Below are 11,209 nucleotides of genomic sequence, written 5' to 3' on the forward strand. Positions count from 1 at the left end.
GCCTGGCTGTCGGACTCGTTCACCCACACCCACAGCACTCGTCGGCTCCTGTGCGGGTCAACCGCTCACCGACGTGTCGAGCCCCTCCTCCGTGCCACGCGCCGCCACGGGGAACAGGTCTGGGCACTTAGCCAGCACGGCGTCCCGCGACACGTGCAGCTTCGCGGTGCGTCGCTCCCCCACAGGAAGTCCGCACTAAAGCTGCGTTGGTTTGGGAGAGAGAAAAAATCAGGTGCTGGGATCGTCCGTAAAAACTGAGTGGCATATAGGATTACTCTTTTCTAATCACCTCATGACCGGCAAAAACAAACCCCTATCTTATACCTTTGCCTTAAGTCTTCTTGACATGTTTTCCACCATCTTCACCATGCATGGCATTCATATTGCTCAATGTCTTCTATGGAGACAAACTTTTACATTTTCATTTCTCACATGAAATGTAAGTCTAGAAAGTGTTGTTATTAATTACCAAAATATAAACAAAGGTCTAGATGCTTTCACCAACAAACGCCTTTTTTAGCCTGTAGGCCATGATAACATTCCACAGACCAACACCACCTAAAGCCGCCTTGCTCCTTTTCGTTTGTCCTTGCCCTTGACGCTACACGGTGGTGGCAACAGCATATGTATGAAATCAAAAGCCATTCTTCTCTCCTAATCTCACCGAATGAAAGTAGCCTCCTAGCAATGTTCAATTGTAGTTGGGCTTTAAGATTAGGGATGGCAACTGGGAATTCCCTGTTAGGGAATGGCTCCCCATCTCCATCTCCACAAAGGAGGAAAAATCATCGTTCCCATGATCCCATCCCCACAAAAAGATCGTGGAGAGATTTGGTCCCTATCCTCTCTCACGAGAATTCTCGTCCCTGTATTGATACATTACAAAATATAGATGGCAGTTCGAATTTAATATAGAAATACGTGATAATTTTTAGCATAAGTGCACAACTGATGAATTGCAATGTACACATATAGTCCATCATTAATACTCTAGCACAAACACTACGCAAACAAATACATCACAAATTCCACTAATACCTAGGTGCATATATAGAGATGGGGTAGGGACCGAGGACGCGGACAGATAATCATCTCCGTCCTCGTCAACTCCATCCGGATGTCTTTTTCTCTATTTAAATCCCTATTAGACAGAATTGTCTGCCCTCCTGTCATCATTAGACCCGAGCATTTTGAGCCGGCTCAGCCCGAGCCCACTGGATTTTAGCCCGCTTACAGACCTTAGTGGGAAGGGTCCTTGGCACAGATCTTGCTAGCTATAGAAGAAAAAAATTCATCCAAAGCTTAAAATATTTATTTTAGTTATTTTACACTATAATTTTGTGGGCACAGCCCAAGCCTGGCCAAAAAAATAGGTCTGACTCACCCGGTGCGACAATCATGGGCGGCCTAAAATAACCGTTTTTTTTTCCAGCCTGGGCCGTAAAATGCTCAGGTCTAGTCATTATTCACATCTCATATTTACTCCAACACATATGAATTAAAATTGATATAAATATAGTCAAATTTAATATCAAAATTCAATTCCCTGTGAGGAATCACGAATCGGTGCCTATTGACATCCCTATTTGAGGCTTGCAGACGCCATATTTTGCGCATCTGTTTCGGTGTTGCTACTTGCTAGCGAGCAAGCCAAGAGAAAGAAGGATGGCAGATGGAAGAAAAGGAAGTGAATGGGCCGGAGAACATAACTGAAGAAACGTGCGGCCTCGTTTTGGGATGGGTGACACCTCGACCTGGAGGAAATGGGCCGTGCGTACATAGGAACCGTGGCTGGCTGACGTCGGACGGAATCCGCGTGACGAAGGCAGGCTGCGGCGACTCAAAAATCAAAAGCGAATACTGAGTGACACAGCATGGATGGACCATGACCACTGCACCAGCGACACTGGCCCAGTGGCCGGCGCTACGGGTCCCTGCTCCCGACTCAATTCTCTCCACGTTCTGGTCCAGACCTGTTGTTGGAGGCCCAGTACTTCGCCGCCTTGTCCGTTGGAGAAATATAGTTCCGTCGTACCAGACAACTGGCATATACAGCCTGAGCCTGGTTCGCTTCGCTGAAAAAATAAATCGAAATATTATTTTAGTTAATTAATTATGAGAGAAAAATACTATTGCAATTGAAAAAATAAACTGAAAAAAATGAATTATAAGATAAACAAACAGAGACATAATCGATCTTCTGATCCCCCTAAAGTAGGATGTATTCAAGATTTGGTCAATAATCGAACAGTGTTAAGGTGTATGCCTCTAAACAGATACTATCATAAAAATAGATTTTCACGTTCAAGTGCAAGTTCATGCTTATCCAGTTCTACGGTACTGTCGATGTTTCACCACCGATAGCCTGCCACGGGGGTACTCGGAGCAGTTTGTTCGGGCTTCGGCGTATGCAGAACTCGACGGTAAACGCAAGAGACAGTCGATTTATCCTGATTCGGACTGTCGATATGGGACCCACCGGATAGCCCATAACACAGGGAGAAGATCTAGTCTAATTAGGATTTCTTTCCCTGTAAACTTAGTAGTAGTATTATTCTGTAATTCTACTAGGAACCTTATTGTAAATCGACTAGGACTCTGGCCTCTTGACTATATAAAAGAGGGCGGAGTTCCTAGAGGAGGGAGACTTAGACAACACAACACTTTATAATCAATTCAACGCAAAGGCTAACGCCGACTGGACGTAGGGCTATTACTCAGATCACGGTCGAGGGCCCGAACTAGGATAAATCGACTGTCTCTTGCATTTACCGTCGAGTTCTGCATATGCTAAAGCCCGAACATACTGCCCGGGTACTCCCGTGACAGGCTATCGGTGGTGAAACATCGACAGCTGGCGCGCCAGGTAGGGGCTTTCGGCGAATTTGCATCCGAGAGCTCGAGGGACCTCTACAACATGATCTTCTCGACAGGATCAACCTTCATCTTCGGTTCACGGATCTACGAGGCGGACGACAACGGCAAGCTTCAAGGCCGTCTCCTCGAAGATTCAGATCACCATGAAAACCTGTCTATTTCGGCGACTACGACATATCAAATCGCCAGAAGATCCACGCAACTCGTGATATCTGATCCAACTCAGATTTCGCAGATTTCCGCATCCGACTCAAACTTAGGTGCCGCATCCGAGATGGAATCTCTACCGAGTTCTTTCGAGAAATCGAGTTCTTTTCCAAAAGGGCTCCGGAGCACGGCCTCAGCCTATCAAGAAAACGACTCGGAATAGACTCAGAGTCTTTTGAAGAAATCAAGTCATTTTCCATTCGGACTCCACAACATGGCAAAATCTTATCGAGCACGGCCCGAAGGATCCCTCGATCCGGTGCTTAAAATGCCACTAAGAGGAGCTCAAGAAGGTCTCGTACTGACTATAACATCTCAAGACTGCATCATCCACTGGCCAGGTTCTGTTCCTGAGGACAGCGGTACTCAACTAGTCGACACGACAACGACGACAATTCTACCCTACCAAGAAGGAGACTCGATCTGCGACCTTGAAGCCTCTACTAAAGTCATCAACAACTCCAACAGTATGGAAACCAACACCGATAACAGAACAATTCACGCACGAGAAGTATTCATAGTTCGTCGTCCTCGATCACCATTGGTCCCCCCAGAAGCACCCGACATCAGGTCATCGGATGAATCTGAGTCCAACATATCACCCTTTATCCAAGGGCACGATGGTGAGACCGAGAATCAGAAACAAGCCAGAGAAAGAAGAAACAAATTAAAACAAGGACGCCAATACCGTGCTAGGCAGCGCAAGGAAGCTTGGATCAAGTATGAGTCAGATCTGGCTGAGTACGACAGGAAAAAATCAGAATAAGAAGTCGAAGAAAAATGTGCGGTGAATACACCCTACAATTAGATCCGAGAAGCACTAGAAGAACTCGGAGCAACATCACTTCCAAGTGAAAAACAGGAACAGCTCTGAGACCTCCTCCAATCAGCAGCCCTAAGGACGCACGATGGAAGGGCCCACTCAAGACTACCCGCCAGGTCAACATCTCATAGGAAGGAAGATCAAATTCAAAAGAAATCCACTTTTGAGAGACTTGGACTAAGCAGAAGCCACAACAGAGAAAGTAGAAGGGACCACAGTCAAAATTACCGAATCAAACAACCAAGGAAGATCAGAAGTGAAATACCTATTCAGACATCCCCGCTGAACTACTCTCACCAAAACAACAGTTGGCAGGAAGGAGGTGCCGAATCAGAACACAAAGAAGCCAGAACGCACGATAGATTCCCCTGTTTTGCAAACAGACTTGCTTCAATACCACTGCTTCACAAGTTCAAGCCATCCAACCGATCTAAATATGATGGCAAGACCGAACCAAGGCAGTGGCTCAGAATTTACTCGCAGTCAATTGAACTAGCCGGAGGAGACAACGATATGAAGACCTTATTTTTTCCCATGGCACTAGAAACCATGCCCCTCCAATGGTTCGACAAATTAAATCCAGGGTTAATCAGAAATTGGGAAGACTTGCAAAGAGTTTTCTATGGGAATTTCATGGGTATCATTACGCACTCCATCACCCACGCAGAATTAAAAGGACTCAAGCAGAAAGGAGGTGAAACTCTTAGAAATTACTATCGACGATTTGACGAACTACGTGCTCAAGTACATGACATCACAGAACGGGAAGTAATCGAAGCTTTCTCTCATAGAATTATGGCTAGGTGGCAATTTTAAGACTTCTACAAAGAAAACCCGAGAAGCAATGAAGAATTCAGATGCACAGTAGAAAAGATGATTACTACAGAGGAGAAGACGCGAGAAAGGTTCCCGGATAAAAACAACCTGGACAACCCGAACAAGCGAAATCATCGAAACATCAGACATCAGGAAAGAAAACATGGACTAGACAACACCATGGCGATGGCTGATAAATCAAGAAAGTTTTCAAAACCCAGAGGGTATGACGACATTGAAAACATGTGTTGCATTTTGCATCCTAAAGGAAATCACACCACTGGAAATTGCTACACATTCAATGAGCGATACACGAGAAAAGATAATAAGGTAAACACTAAGGAAGACAATCAGAAAAAAGATGAAGACAACCACGAAGGCAAAGGATTCCAAAAATCCAGGGGGACAGTAGCAGTAATCTTCGCTGGAGCCCTAGATTCTAGAAGTAAACATCAAGAAAAGCTAGCTCTACGAACCATCATGGCAGCAGAACCGGCTATTCCAAGATATCTCAATTGGTCACAATATACAATCCAATTTTCAAGAGAAGACCAATGGACTAGTGTAGAAAACACAGGCCATTACCCACTAGTTCTAGATCCAACTATCACTGGCATGACTGTCACTAAAGTACTAATCGATGGGGGAGCCACACTCAACATTATCTTTTTAGAGACGCTAAGGAAGATGGGACTACAATTCGACGGGATGATTACACCAAGCACCCCCTTTTTATGGAATAGTACCCGGCAAGGCAGCTATGCGACTAGGACAAATCACCCTACCGGTCACTTTTGGCACTCCCTCAAACTACCGAATAGAGTTCATCAAGTTTGAAGTCGCAGACTTCGATTCATCATATCATGCAATCCTCAGGCGCCTAGCACTAGCAAAATTCATGGCGATACCACATTACCCGTACCTGTTGCTTATGATGCCAGGGCCTAACGGTGTCCTTTCCCTTCGAAGTGATTTGAAGCGCGCTTTTGACTATGACGTTTAGACAATTCAAATTGCAGCCAAGGCACAAGCCGTCCATGGTAGAAAAGAAATAGCCACTATTGCCGTAGAAATGAGCCCAGAAGAACTAGAGATACCAGCTAAAAAGCCCAGCATACTCGCACCACCAAAAGAAGCTGACGTCAAGCAAATCGACCTGGGCACCGGTGATCCCTCCAAAATGGCAACCATCAGTGCTCACCTCTCGGCAAAATAGGAACTCGCGCTCATCAACTTTCTTCGGGACAACAAAGATATCTTCGCTTGGAAGCCGGCCAACATGCCAGGTGTCCCAAGAGAGTTAGCTAAGCACAGAATCGATGTCAATGAAGGCTCAAAGCCTGTGAAGCAACGGCTACGACGATTCTCGCCCGACAAAAAGGCAGCAATTAAAAAGGAAATCACAAAGCTAATGGCAGCCGGATTCATCAGAGAAATCCTTCATCTAGATTGGCTAGCGAACCCAGTTCTAGTAAAAAAAAGAATACGGAGGAGTGGCGCATGTGCGTCGACTACACAGATCTCAACAAACACTGCCTGAAAGATCCATTCGGGCTACCACGCATTGATTAGATAGTTGATTTGACAGTAGGATCTGCCCTACTATCCTTTCTTGATTGCTATTTAGGATATCACCAGATTGCATTAAAAGAACAAGACCAGAGCAAGACATCTTTCATCACTCCGTTCGGCGCCTACTGCTACAAGACCATGTCTTTTGGACTTAAGAATGCTGGTGCCACATACCAAAGAGCTATCCAAATGTGCCTTGATGATCAGATTGGCAAAAACATAGAAGCATATGTGGATGACGTAGTAGTGAAAATAAAGAACCCGGACACACTAATTGAAGACTTAAAGCAAACCTTCAAAAACCTAAAGAGGTGGAGGTGGAAATTGAACCCAAGCAAGTGTGTATTCGGAGTTCCTTCAGGACAACTAGTAGGATTCTTGGTCAGTCATCACGGAATCAAAGCCAGTGCCAAGCAAATTTGAGCCATAACAGAGATGGGCCCTCCTCGGAGTATCAAGGATGTACAGAAACTAATAGGCTACATGGCGGCCCTCAATCGTTTTATATCAAGACTCAGCAAAAAAGGGTTTCCTTTCTTTAAACTACTAAAGAAGACAGACAAGTTCGAGTGGACAGAAGAAGCCAACGAAGCTTTCAAAAGACTCAAGACGTACCTCACAACCTCACCCGTTCTCACACCTCCAAAGAAATACAAGGACATGATGTTGTACATTGCGACAACTTCTACTGTGATCAGCATAGCAATAGCCATAGAAAGAGAAGAAGAAGGGCACGTATATAAAGTACAACGACCCATATACTACATCAGCGAAGTACTGTCAGAATAAAAAATCTGCTACCCGCATGTGCAAAAACTACTCTACCCCCTCCTAATCACTTCACGCAAGCTTTGCCACTATTTTAAAAGCCACAAGATTACCATGGTGACAGATTTCTGACTCGGAGACATCCTACACAATAAAGATGCAATAGTGCGCATATCTAAGTGGGCAGTTGAACTTGGTGCTCTAAATATCGATTTCACCCCACAGAAGGCAATCAAATCTCAAGCCCTTGCTGATTTTGTGGCTGAGTGGATAGAGATTCAACAACCCATACCAAATACTATCCTTGACCATTAGAAGATGTACTTTGATGGATCGCTCAAGCTAGGTGGAGCCGGTGCAGGCGTTCTCTTCATTTCTCTAGACGGAAAACAACTCAAGTATGTCCTTCAGATACTATGGCAAGCCACAAATAATGAAGCAGAATACGAAGCCCTCATCCATGGACTCCGAGTAGTAATTACCATCGGAATCAAGCGATTACTCGTATATGGCAATTCGGCGGTAGTCGTTAACTAAGTCAACAAAGATTGGGACTGCACCAAAGAAAACATGGGCGCTTACTACGCTGAAATACGAAAGCTCAAAAAACATTTTCAAGGATTGGAAATTCTACATGTCCTACGCGATTCTAATATTGCAGCAGATGTACTCGCCAAGCTCGGATCAGACAGGGCAAAGGTCCCACCCGGCGTATTCATAGAGGAGTTATCAGCTCCCTCTATAAAACAACCCGGTGAGATAACCCCTGAACTCCCAGCAAAAGGCACCCAGATTTTGGTAATCACCACCTCATGGACCCAGGTTTTTATTGATTATATCAAAGAGAATAAGTTATCGGTAGATAAAGCAGAAGCTACCATAGTTGTTTGCAGAAGCAAGAACTACGTCCTAGTAGGGGACAAGCTGTACAGAAGAGCTGCATCATTAGGAGTACTCCTAAAATGTGTCTCGTTTGAAGAAGGCAAAGAGATCTTAATTGAAATACACTCAGGGTGCTGTGGGAATCATGCCGCTTCAAGAACACTAGTCGGCAAAGCGTTCCGCACCGGATTCTACTGGCCAACCACTTTGAAAGACGTAGAAGAACTCGTCAGAAAATGCAAAGGTTGTCAAATGTTCACAAGACAAGCCCATGTACCAGCACACAATCTCATCTGTATCCCTCCCGCTTGGCCTTTCTCCTGCTGGGGGCTAGATCAAGTAGGACCTCTCAAGAAAGCAAAGGGCGGTTTCGAATACATCTTTGTAGCAATCGACAAATTCACCAAGTGGATTGAATACAAACCACTCGCAAAATACAGCGCAACCAAAGCAGTCGAGTTCATCCAAGACATTATGCATCATTTTGGCATGCCAAGTCGAATCATCACAGATTTGGGTTCTCCCTTTACAGCTACAGAATTCCAAAGTTGGGCACATGATTGCGGTTTCGGCATAGACTACACATTAGTCGCACATCCAGAAGCCAACGGACAGGTAGAAAGGGCTAATGGACTTATACTAGCCAGATTAAAACCAAGATTATACGAAGAACTAGTGAACTATGGATCCAAATGGATTGAAGAATTGCCCAAAGTAGTATGGGGCTACGGACTCAAATAAGCAGAGCCACCGGATACTCACCCTTCTTCCTAGTTTATGGATCAGAAGCAGTATTACTGGCCGACTTAATCTGGACGTCACTAAGGATAGAACAATACGACGAAGGAGAAGCAGAACACATCCAGAGATTAGAACTCGATAGTACGGAAGAAGTCAGAGTAAATGCTACCCTTCAATCAGCTAGATACCTCCAAGGTTTAAGACGCCACTACAACAAGAATACCCAACCTCGATCACTCCAAATCAGAGATCTAGTACTAAGAAGAATACAAAAAACTGACGAACGCCATAAACTACTCAGTCCATGAGAATGTCCTTTTATTATCATAAAAGTTATCGGACCAGGCACCTATAAGTTGATAACTGAAGATGGAAAAGAAATCAACAATACATGGCACATCAGTCAACTAAGAAAATTCTACGCATGAAAAACAAATCAAGGAAGGATATATGTACAAGCTACAAGAGATCAACGTTCATGATCAATAAAGATGATTTTTCATAACAATACGTGTATGGATTTCCCCCAGTTGTTTTCAATAACCATGTAAATGATCATGATCAATAAAGATGGTTCTCCTCGACAATAGATGTCTTATTACGAATCTTCCCGAGTTGTTTTCACTGAGCATACCGACTGAGAGCAAAAGAGCTAAAAAGATGCTTGAGCCCGCTGATGAGGGTAGCTAAATAAGCTAACACTCGATCCAAAAAGCAAAATGGCTGAAATCACGCCTGAGCATACCGGCTGAGAGCAAAAGAGCTGAGAAGATGCTTGAGCCCACCGATGAGGGTAGCTAAATAAGCTAACACTTGATCCAAAAAGCAAAATGGCTGAAATCACGCCTGAGCATACCGGCTGAGAGCAAAAGAGCTGAAAAGATGCTTGAGCCTACCGATGAGGGTAGCTAAATAAGCTAACACCTGATCCAAAAAGCAAAATGGCTGAAATCACGCCTGAGCATACCAGCTAAGAGCAAAAGAGCTAAAAAGATGCTTGAGCCCGCCGATGAGGGTAGCTAATAAGCTAACATCTGATCCAAAAAACAAAATGGCTGAAATCACGCCTGAGCATACCGGCTGAGAGCAAAAGAGCTGAAAAGATGCTTGAGCCCACCGATGAGGGTAGCTAATAAGCTAACACCCAATCCAAAAAGCAAAATGGCTGAAATCACGCCTGAGCATACCGACTGAGAGCAAAAGAGCTGAAAAGATGCTTGAGCCCGATGATGAGGGTAGCTAATAAGCTAACACCCGATCCAAAAAGCAAAATGGTTGAAATCACGCCTGAGCATACCAGCTGAGAGCAAAAGAGCTCAAAAGATGCTTGAGCCCGCCAATGAGGGTAGCTAATAAGCTAACACCCAAACCAATCCTAAGATGTTTCTACAACCAGAAGAAAGCCAGACAAGCACTCAACAAATCAAGAAAGTTTATCAAGACAACGATCTACAAAAACCGAGTTATTTGCACGGCGCATATGAAAGCTAGACAAGCACTCGACAAATCATGAAAGTTTGTCAAGACAACGATCTACAAACACCAAGTTGTTTACTTGGCGCATATGGAAGCAAGACAAGCACTCGACAAATCAAGAAAGTTTGTCAAGACAACGATCTACAAACACCAAGTTGTTTACTTGGCACATATGGAAGCAAGACAAGCACTCGACAAATCAAGAAAGTTTGTTAAGACAATGATCTACAAACACCGAGTTGTTTATACAGCACAGACAAAAGCATGACAAACACTTGACAAAGTCAAAGACACCCAGGCAAAGAAGACATCAACAAAAAATAAAGGATATTCATTCAAAAAGAAGTATAATATCCTTATTACATAGGCTGGAGTACTAAAGTCAAGATAAATCAAGCATCGCCATCAGGAGAAGAAATATCAATATCAAGATTATCTACAAATCCTCCTAGCCAAAGCTTCGACCTCAGGCTCCATCTTTTCAACAGCATCAAGATATTCTTGACTCTCGGCTTCCTCTGCAATCTTGGACAGGGGCATCTCCAGAGCAAGAACCCGGACCTAGGCAAGAACATTTCTGGTACATAGTTGGGTGCATCTCTTCACAAACTTCTAGAAATGGGTTGGAACTTGGGGAATAAACTGAGCCCAAGATTGACCATCATCCGATGGAGTCCGGAGAAGATCGGCTACTGACCGAAATGACTTCCACAAAGCATTCTAGTTCTTAGTAGCCGTCGCCAACTTACCAGTCAAGACTTCAACGGTTTTTTGGGCCTACACAAGATCCCTATCAGCCCCACGCCTAATCAACTTGGCAAGCGCGAATTCTTCTTCAGCACGAGTAATTACCTCTTCAGCCCTGTTGTGACTATTGCGAGCAAGTGTCTTCATTTCCTCAATACCCTCCGAAAGCTTCTGCTTTTCAACTCAGAGAGCTTAACCACGCACCAAAAACAAGTCATCAAAAAGGAAAATTTGAATACAAGAGGAAACAAAAAGAACTCGTAATACCATTGCACTCATTCTTCATAGCCTCCACAGTTG

This window comes from Miscanthus floridulus, unplaced genomic scaffold (assembly GCF_019320115.1).
Source record: "Miscanthus floridulus cultivar M001 unplaced genomic scaffold, ASM1932011v1 os_1323_1_2, whole genome shotgun sequence".
NCBI lineage: Eukaryota > Viridiplantae > Streptophyta > Magnoliopsida > Poales > Poaceae > Miscanthus > Miscanthus floridulus.